This window comes from Vigna radiata, unplaced genomic scaffold (genome assembly GCF_000741045.1).
Source record: "Vigna radiata var. radiata cultivar VC1973A unplaced genomic scaffold, Vradiata_ver6 scaffold_343, whole genome shotgun sequence".
Lineage (NCBI taxonomy): Eukaryota > Viridiplantae > Streptophyta > Magnoliopsida > Fabales > Fabaceae > Vigna > Vigna radiata.
This window is the reverse complement of record NW_014541992.1, coordinates 250794-261056: the sequence shown is the minus strand read 5'-3', so window position 1 is coordinate 261056 and position 10263 is coordinate 250794.

Genomic DNA, 10263 nt, shown 5'->3' with positions numbered 1-10263 from the left:
TAGCGCTTGTTTAACTTCACGAGCCTGAGCCAAACCTGTCTAGCACTCATCAATAATTGCATATCTTTCCAATACCCTTCAGTAGGTGTGCCTACCTATATCCTTCAGTAGATAAATATAAAATTTTAGCATCCCTCAGTAGATGCTACCCAAAAGAAATGTTTAAAAATCCAAAAAGTTACATGTCCAAACTCAAATAAACCTAAAACTAAAATTGTTTTACAACAAACACCCATCAGTAGGTGTTGATATTCTTTTCGCTTGATATTCTTTTCTTTTTCTTCTTCCTGCTAAATCTCTTCAAAAAGTTGATAGAACCAAGAACCTGTTTCCATGTATCAATCATAGGAACTGTAATCTCCAATTTCTTGAAGATCTCCTTAACATACTTAAACTTCTTTTAGGGTTTAGTTCACCATAATCATTGTCAAACTAGATGAAATATAATGGAAGAATGGAAGAAATAACCCTAAACTTGGTAGATTGGAGCCTAAGCATCCAAGGAACCTCCTCCAAGGTGTGTGGAATAGCTCTACACGTTTCTCTCTGCCAAAAGAATGTGTTTTGATTCGCACTGGGGCTATATATAAGCCCAAAAAGATAACAGAAAGATTGCAGAATCTAGCCAATAAAAATAGACAAGCGCCGAGGCGCCTAAGTTCATCGCTCAGCGGTTTCCCTCTAGCCGCTTTGACCGCTCAGCGTTCAGTTTTGCTGCTGAGCGGTTTCCCTCTAATCGCTCTGAACGCTCAACGGTCCATTCTGGCGGTCAGCGGTTCACTTGAAATTTTTTTCCTTCTTTCATGGGTCTAAGTCTACCTTACTTCACTTTCATCTTCAATTCACCTTAAACCCTGCAAAACAATGTAAAAACAAGCATAATATCTCTAAAACCAACTTTTGACTCTCACAAGACACAACTAAGTGTTTTACTTGATTTTAAGCTCATTCTAAGCCATAAAGGGTGTGCTTTAATATCAAATTGAAGTATGAAAAATAACAGTTTTTAGACCGTTATCACAACCCCAAACTTAGAGCTTTGCTTGTCCTCAAGCAAACAAGACAAAACTTGGCTTTCCACTTCTTCATTAAATAATTCACACTTTTCAAAACTCTTTTTTCTCACAACAAGTTATTATACAATTCAGATTTCAGTGGAATCCTATAAAGATGCATGCATGCTTTCAATCCAATCCAATTCACATAATCAATCTTTTTCGAATAGATGTTTTGTTAATGAATGATCAATCAACTAAGCATAGATGTAAACATGGATTTAACAATTCTCACCAAGCAAGTGTTTCACTCAACCACTCAAGTGTTTAGGAGGTCACTCTACTCTCTACTATTCACATGTCACATAAAACAATATTACCATTCATCTAAAACAATCAAAATCTTCACATGCAAATGCCATCACAAGGACGTTTTCCAAGGCTTGTAATGAGGCTAGGCTACCAAGAAAAAATAGTTTTTCTGGAATACAAATCTCACTCTTTTTTAACCAATCTCACTCATTCCCAACTTCTTCCCTTTTTTCCTTTTTAGAATGAGTTCACTTTGCATGCTTTTTCTTTTCTTTCTCATGCATTTTTCTTTTTTTAACTTTTGAACTCAATGTTTTTCTTTTTCTTTTTCCTTTCACGTTCCCCATACAACCCCAAACTTGAACCTTTTCAACACATACAATTATTCTCAACCCAACTCAAGGTAGTTCAATTCAAACAAGGGTTTCATACTGTTTAAGGCCAAGGTTCAAAAAGGGTATATCATTTTAAACACTTTGGGTGAAAATTTGGCTAAGTAAGGGTTTCCAGCTTTGATCATATGACATAAACATGTAATTCAATCAATTATTAAGATTAAGTCAATATCATTCATGATTCCTTGTGAACAGTGCACACATCGATAAAAACTCTGAAGCTCAATACCTCACACAACATGCTTTCTCACTTCTCATTCATGAATCTTGCTTAGTCATCACAATCACAATCATGAATCACTTACTCATTTGTTCACATAGTTAATGAACCATTAACCTGGATATAATCATTCGCACATTCTCAATCATCATCCACAATCAATCATCAGTAGTAAATAACTCATCATGAAATAAAATTGAACCATTATCAAATCAGTGTACAAGCCAAGCACAGACAAAAAAATAAAACCTATACTACTATTTCAAAGTACAAGAGAAAAAAGAAAATGAAAAATCCCTATCCAAATGTTGGCATCCATCAGTAGATGCCCACAACACAAATCCTCATCTGAGTCATACTCATCCTCATCCTGGGCATCCTCAAAGTCCTCATCCTCCTGGTGTTAACTTCCTGGCAAGTGTACCAGATCACTATCAAGTAATATAAAATGGGTAAGTGCAAGTATCGTTTCCCAAAGGACTCTTAGGCCTTACTTTTCATGTAAACAAATCGTGTAAGACTTGAGGAAAGAATTAAGTTGAGGTGTGTATGCAAAGAACAAAAATAAACATGCAAATGCAGTGATTCAATTGGCTAAAAGAAACTATGGATGAATGGAGTTGTTGGGGTTTACAATTTCATCTTATCCACCNTCATATATCTACTCTTCTTATTTAATTAGCTTATTTATCATATTATCATGCAAACTTTCTTAGTCTACCCTTAGCCCAATCCCTTGGTGAAAAGAGCCTATTACTAATTACCGGCTTGCTATCCCTAGCCTCCCCAAGTAATTAATAATGCATGATAAGCGGAAGCAAAATACAATTGATCGTCGTACCCCTATCCCTAAGCGGTATTAACATAATCAAGGAATTCAACACCAGTTCATGACATTATTGTACGTCCCCGTGTCAATAAAGACAAACAACATTTACTGAATGAGTTAAACGATAAAAGCATTAAGGAAAGGTGAATAACCCAACAATTGATAAATCAAGTATATGCAAGAATATAAAATAAATAAGAATTTGGATATATGAGAGTTTGAAAAGATTACATTGTTCCCCAACAACCTAGGGTTTAGTTCACCATAATCATGGTGAAACTAGATGAAATATGATGAAAGAATGGAAGAAATAACCCTAAACTTGGTAGATTGGAGCCTAAGCATCCAAGAACCTCCTCCAAGGTGTGTGGAATAGCTCTGGATGTTTCTCTCTGCCAAAAGAATATGTTTTGATTCGCAATGGGGCTATATATAAGCCCAAAAAGATAACAGAAAGATTACAAAATCTATCTAATAAAAATAGACAATCGCCCAGGCGCCTAAGTTCACCGCTCAGCGGTTTCCCTCTACCCGTTTCGACCGCTCAGCGGTTAGTTCTGGGCTGAGCGGTTTCCCTAATAGTCGCTCTGAACGCTCAGTGGTCCATTCTGGCGCTCAACGGTTCACTTGACCCTTCTTTTCATCATTTTTCTCCTTCTTTCATGGGTCTTAGTCCAACTTACTTCACTTCCATCTTCATTTCACCTTAAAATCCTGCAAAACAATGTAAAAACAAGCATAATATCTCTAAAACCAACTTTTGACTCTCACAAGACACAACTAAGTGTTTTACTTGATTTTAAGCTCANACAAGCATAATATCTCTAAAACCAACTTTTGACTCTCACAAGACACAACTAAGTGTTTTACTTGATTTTAAGCTCATTCTAAGCCATAAAGGGTGGGTTTTAATATCAAATTTTAAGTATGAAAATAACGGATTTTAGACCGTTATCAGCTCGTCATCATCCTGTCCACCTGAGGTTCCAGCTGCTCTAGACCCACTACCATGTGCCTGCCGTTGAGGGCAAGCCATCGCACTATGGAACTCGTCCATAGTCCACCTGTGCACTGATGGCTGATCATATAATCTTACAATCATCTCGGTAGTGGCCACCTGCCCTCTGCGAAGAGACTCCATCCTTGCCTGCATCATGGACATATACATGTCCCTTATCTGAAAAGGCTCAGGCTATTGTGTCGGTGCATTTGCAGGCTCATCCTCCTACTGTGCTGCCCTCCTAGGACATCTCCTAGGAACTGCTCCCGCTGGCTCATCACCTCCACAATACTGACGATAATAGAAGGCATCAATAGCTCTCCTCAGCCCCTCATAGGGTGGAACTGCAATGTCCACTCCTGCCTGCTGGCAAAAGTACGTAATTAGTGACGGATGTCCTAGTGGTGTCCTGCTGCTCACAGTGTTGGCGCAGCTCAGAATTTTGCTGGTTATAATCTTACCAACATTCACGTCCATCTGCCTCAACATATAATAGATGACCAGAATCTGATGCAGTGTGATGTCAGAAACATGAGAGCATGGCTGAATGTTGGCATGAGTAAATGGCATCCAGTACTTCGCTAGGGGAGCCAAATCTGCCCTAAGGATGTTAACTGGTTCTCCATTAGGGTTTCTCTAAAAATGCCTCCCAGGGATGCACATTACTCTCTCAGTATCTTCATAATCCCTGGTCTCCGCTAGTATAGCAGCATACCTGCATTACTCTCCTGCCCACTCAGTCCCTAAGAAGGTGTTAATGGTTTCGGGGTCATAGCTGATCAAATGTCCCCTCACATAACTCATGTATCTCCCAGCTGATATTCCTCCCCTGGGCAACGCATTGGCATAGAACTCCTTAACCAACTCAATACTAGCTGGTGCAGGATATGTAGTCAATCTCTCCCAGCCTCGCCTCTCAATCTCCAGACCAAATTTTGGAGCTAAGTCAGGGATGTACATGGCCTTACTCTACATCAGCAAACGCCTCTCCTGAATAGTAGCATAATGTTCTTCATGCTTCTTTGAAAGGAACCTAGAAGAATATAATCTCCTAGGTCTCTCAGGCTCCTTCCTTTTGTTGCCCATAGTTTTAACTCTTCTTGAGGTAGACATTCCTGCATTAAATCATCCAAATAACATTCACAAAAATATCATTAGAGGTTAGTACATCATCAACTTTATGACCTAGATCACTCATAATGCTGTTTTTGAGGGAAAACAGGGTCCCTCAACATACAAACATCCAAAAATCCCAGCATTTAGGCAAAATCTGTTGCAGACCGCCCAAGCGTCCAAGAAGACCACTCAATGGTAGCGTCTAGGGTTTTTCAAAACCCTTCCTATTCTGTCCTAATCTCCACTTTTTTGGTAATTTCATCAATCTAGACCAAAATCATGCAATTCAATCGGTTCAAACAGTTTCTATTTCATTAATTCATGCATAGAAATCAAAAGCCCTAATCTATCATGTTCCTAAGCATGTTCATCAACAAATCTCAAAATAGGAACTCTAAACATGAATTTGCACAACTTACTTGAGTGAAGACTTTGAATGCTTGCAGAAAAATTGTCCAATTGATGATGAATGTCCTCTCCAATGCAAAACCCTTAACCAAAAACCCCAAACTTTTAGTCAACAATGGTAGAAAATTGAATTTTTGGTGAGTGGGTGGTGAAAAAGTGAGGAAATCTCTCTAAAAAGCTCTTGATAGTGAAAGGAGAATGCTAGGGCTTAGGGAGACCGCTCAAGCGAAATGCAAAGAAGAGTTTCAAAGTGAAGAACTTCAAAAACCGCTCAGCTTTTAAGAAAAGCCGAGACTCATCGCGTCGCAACCGCTTAGCGGTAAAATGGACCGCTCAGCGGTTTGCGGTAAATTTTCCTTCTTCTTTGCTTGCTTTTTGAGCAATCTTACCTTATAGCACTCAGTTTCAACCTTCAATTTTGCAATTATATGTCTTTCCCCACTCAGATATAACAATTAAACATGCAATGCGCAGGATTAAAAACAATACAATCAACTGGGTTGCCTCCCAGGTAGCTCTTGTTTAACGTCACGAGCCTGACCCAAACCTGCTTACCACTCATCAATAAGTGTTTATCCTTCCAACACCCTTCAGTAGGTGTGCTTTACCTTGTATCCTTCAGTGGATACATTAAAGTTTTAGCATCCCTTAGTAAATGCTACCTAAAAGTGTTCAAAAATCCAATAAATAATATAAACCTATAACTAAAAACGTTTTACACAAAGTGGGATTAAATATAATCAAGTCATTCCATCCCGGTTGGGGTCTTCATCCACCCAACTCATCAGTTGCCTTCTATCCACTCTTCTAATGGCTTTAGTATATGGTCTATTGATCTCTACCTTGCCATCTTCTTTGATCTTGTTGACAATCCACTTCCAATTTTTAAATCTTACCTACGATCCCCTTGAAAGTGGTGTATCTTTAGAGTGGATTCTTTCTCCTTTATCAACCTCCTCCTCTTCAGGTACCTGTAAAACATTACAACTATTAGAATTGGTACCTGTTGTGCTATCCTCTGATGCAGCTTCCCTTCTGTACTTTCTATGTTTGGCTCTTTTCTTCACTCTAACATTGCTTCCTTTAGAGCCAATATGTAGAAGTACATTCTCTTTATCTCTCATCATGATTCTCCCATCATGGACACTAATCAGCATCTTCGAAGTAGCCATGAAAGGTTTTCGAAGAATCATGGGAATCCTTTCCTCATCTTCCATGCCCATGATTATAAAGTCCACTAAAAATTCCAACTGCTCCACACGCACAACCACATTTTCCACCATAGCAAGTGGCTTTCTAATGGAACCATCCGCCACCGTCACAGTGATATTTGACGGTTTTAATGTTAGCCCTCCAATTTTTTTCAAGAAACGCATGGGCATCATATTAATGCTAGATTCCAAATCTATCATGGCTCCTCCTACATCAAAGTCATTCACAACACATGAAAGATTCAAACAACCTGGATCTTTTACCTTAGGCGGATAATTCTTCTTTGGAGGTTGAATATCGAATTCCTGCTCGTCATCATCTTCATCTAAATCTATCATATCTCCAAGATAAAATTTCATTCTTGCAGGAATTTGTTTAATAATTGAAGGAACTATAGTCACTTGGTTATAAACTTCTCTGTTCTGCCCGTTGTGACTAAATCTTGTTTCCTCTTCTTCCTCTCCTTCAGTGTTGCTTATCTCAATGACTTCTCTTACCTCCTCTTCCTCATCACTGCTCCCAATCTCTACAACTTCCCTTTCAGCTTTCTTTTACTCCTTGTGACAACAACTTTGCATTCCTCCTTAAGGTTAACATCAATGTTAGCCCTAAATTGGCTCTTCTTCGTCGTTTCTACCCTTTTTGACAATTGTCCAATTTGCATCTCTAGTGATCTGAAAGTAGCTTGGTCAGTTGCACGATTGGACTCATAAACTTTCAAGAATTTGTCAAATCTATCATTTAGATCTTTGACAAACTCTGTCAGATGTGTAACCTGTTGCCAAATATGTGAAGGTTGTTTCTGCCTGAAGCGTCCTGTTTGTCCAGATGGGTTGTTTTGTTGTTGACCAATACTCGGATGATTCTTCCAACCTTGGCTAGGATTGCCTTGGTTGAAGTTACCTTGCCTGTACTGAAATTGGTTCCCCATATAATTAGCTTCCTGCTGCATCTCCTCAAGTATAGCACATTGACCATTAATATGGTCACCACCACAGAAATCACATAACTGTTGTGTTTGGGAGACATTGTGAATCTCCTTTGGAAGTTGTGAGAGGATCTTTGTCAATGTATCTAGCTTTTGGGTCAAAAGATGGTTCTGGGCTAACATTGCATCATCTGCCGGAAAATGCAAGATTCCTCTCTTTTGTGTTGGTGCGCCCCTTTCACTAAACTCTTCTTGTTCATTGGCTGCCATACTCTCTATCAAGTCATAGGCTTCATCCTCAGTCTTTTGCTTGATATCACCTCCAACTGAGGCATCCAACATCATCTTAGACTGCATATTTAGTCCACCAAGGTAAGCAAGAACAAGGGTTGTCTTGTTAAACCCGTGAACTGGTGTCTTCTGGAGTAAGCCTTTGAATCTTTCCCATGCTTGACCTAGAGTTTCTTCCATACCTTGCTTGAATGATGAGATCTCCAGTCTTACTTGAGTAACTTTAGACTGTGGAAAATATTTGTTGACAAACTTTGTAGCCACAATATCCCATGTAGTAAACGTCCCTTCAGGAAAAGAATTAAGCCACGTATTAGCATTGCCTCCTAATGAGAACGAGAACAAGCTAAGCTTTACTCTATCATCTGATACACCTGCCATCTTCACTGTATTACAGATTTCAATAAACGATGTCAAATGGTCATAGGGGTTCTCATTTGACAGGCCGAGAAACTCGTTGCTTTGCACCAGTTGTATAAGTGTTGGATTCATCACCATGTTGGTGGTTTGATCCGTAGGCATGGCTATGCTGTTAAAACGGAAAGGGCCAAAAACATTAGATTGGTCTGCAAGAGTGCATCTTGGAGGAGTTTGTTCAGTCATCTCCTCTATTCTTCTAACTGGTGAAGGTGATAGTAATCTTTCAAGGGAAGGAAATAAATCCCTAGATGGGCGTCTGACTCTACTTCTTCCCCTTGTCTCGGTTAAGCCTTCACGAAGAGGTTGTATATTTTTCTTGCTCCTAGTGTGTCTAGTCTCCTACTGCATGCACAAGAAACACAAACCCGAGTAGCACTTTTTTTAAAAAAAAAAATAAAATAAAAAGATAAAAAGATAAAATATATACAATCCAGTTAAACTTAATCATTTTACACTACGAGATAAGTTAAACCACGAGTCCCCGGCAAAGACACCAAAAACTTGTTAAGTCACTGGCAAGTGCACCAGATCGTTATCAAGTAATATAAATGGGTAAGTCCAAGTATCGTTTCCCAAAGGACTCTTAGGCCTTACTTTTCATGTAAACAAATCGTGTAAGACTTGAGAAAATAATTAAATTGAAGTGTGTATGCAAAGAACAAAAGTAAACGTGCAAATGCAATGATTCAATTTGCTTTAAGAAACTATGGATGAATGGAGTTGTTGGGGTTTACAATTTCACCTTATCCACCCTCATATATCTACTCTTCTTATTTAATTAGCTTATTTATCATATTGTCATGCAAACTTTCTTGGTCTACCCTTAATCCAATCCCTTGGTGAAAAGAGCCTATTACTAATTACCGGCTTGCTATCCCTAGCCTCCCCTAGCAATTAATAATGCATGACAAAACGGAAGCAAAATACAATTGATCGTCCTACCCCTATCCCTAGGCGGTATTAACATAATCAAGGAATTCAACACCAGTTCATGACATTAATGTACATCCCCGCATCAATAAAGACAAACAACATTTACCGAATGAGTTAAACGATAAAAGCATTAAGAAAAGGTGAAGAACCTAACAATTTATAAATCAAGCATATGCAAGCATATAAAATAAATAAGAATTTGGATATATGAGAGTTTGAAAAGATTACATTGTTCCCTAACAACCTAGGGTTTAGTTCACCATAATCATGGTGAAACTAGATGAAATATAATGGAAGAATGGAAGAAATAACCCTAAACTTGGTAGATTGGTACCTAAGCATCTAAGGAACCTCCTCCAAGGTGTGTGGAATAGCTCTGGACGTTTCTCTCTACCAAAAGAATGTGTTTTGATTCGCACTAGGGCTATATATAAGCCCAAAAAGATAACAGAAAGATTTAGAATCTAGCTAATAAAAATAGACAACTACTCAGGCGCCTAAGTTCATTGCTCAACGATTTCCCTCTAGTCATTTTGACCGCTCAGCAGTCAGTTTTGCCGCTGAGCGGTTTCTCTCTAATCGCTTTGAACGCTCAGCGGTCCATTCTGGCGTTCAGCGGTTCACTTGACCCTTCTTTTCATCATTTTTCTCCTTCTTTCATGGGTCTAAGTCCACCTTACTTCACTTCCATCTTCAATTCACCTTAAAACCCTGCAAAACAATGTAAAAACAAACATAATATCTCTAAAACCAACTTTTGACTCTCACAAGACACAACTAAGTGTTTTACTTGATTTTAAGCTCATTCTAAGCCATAAAGGGTGTGTTTTAATATCAAATTTAAGTATGAAAATAACGGTTTTTAGACCGTTATCAGTAACAATTTAACAAAAAGAAATGAATTTTGCCACGTTAGCTTTTAATCACAATGCAGAGGGAATAAAATAGTTCTAATGAAATTGGAAGCTAAATTTCTATGTAAATTAAAATCAAGTTACATCTCCTTCCATAAAAGATGCAGTTGTGTGCTTGTCTTCCTCCGTGGCGGCTCCCCAAGATCAAAGCTTCCTCCTGTGTGCGTGTGTCGGCTTCTTAAAAATATTGAAGATGAAAACCTATTATGCACATGGGTCGTGGGCTTCTTCTTCTTCTGTTGGAGGTGTAGGTACGTTGCTCTAACTTTCTGAAATTCACGTGCTGCTGC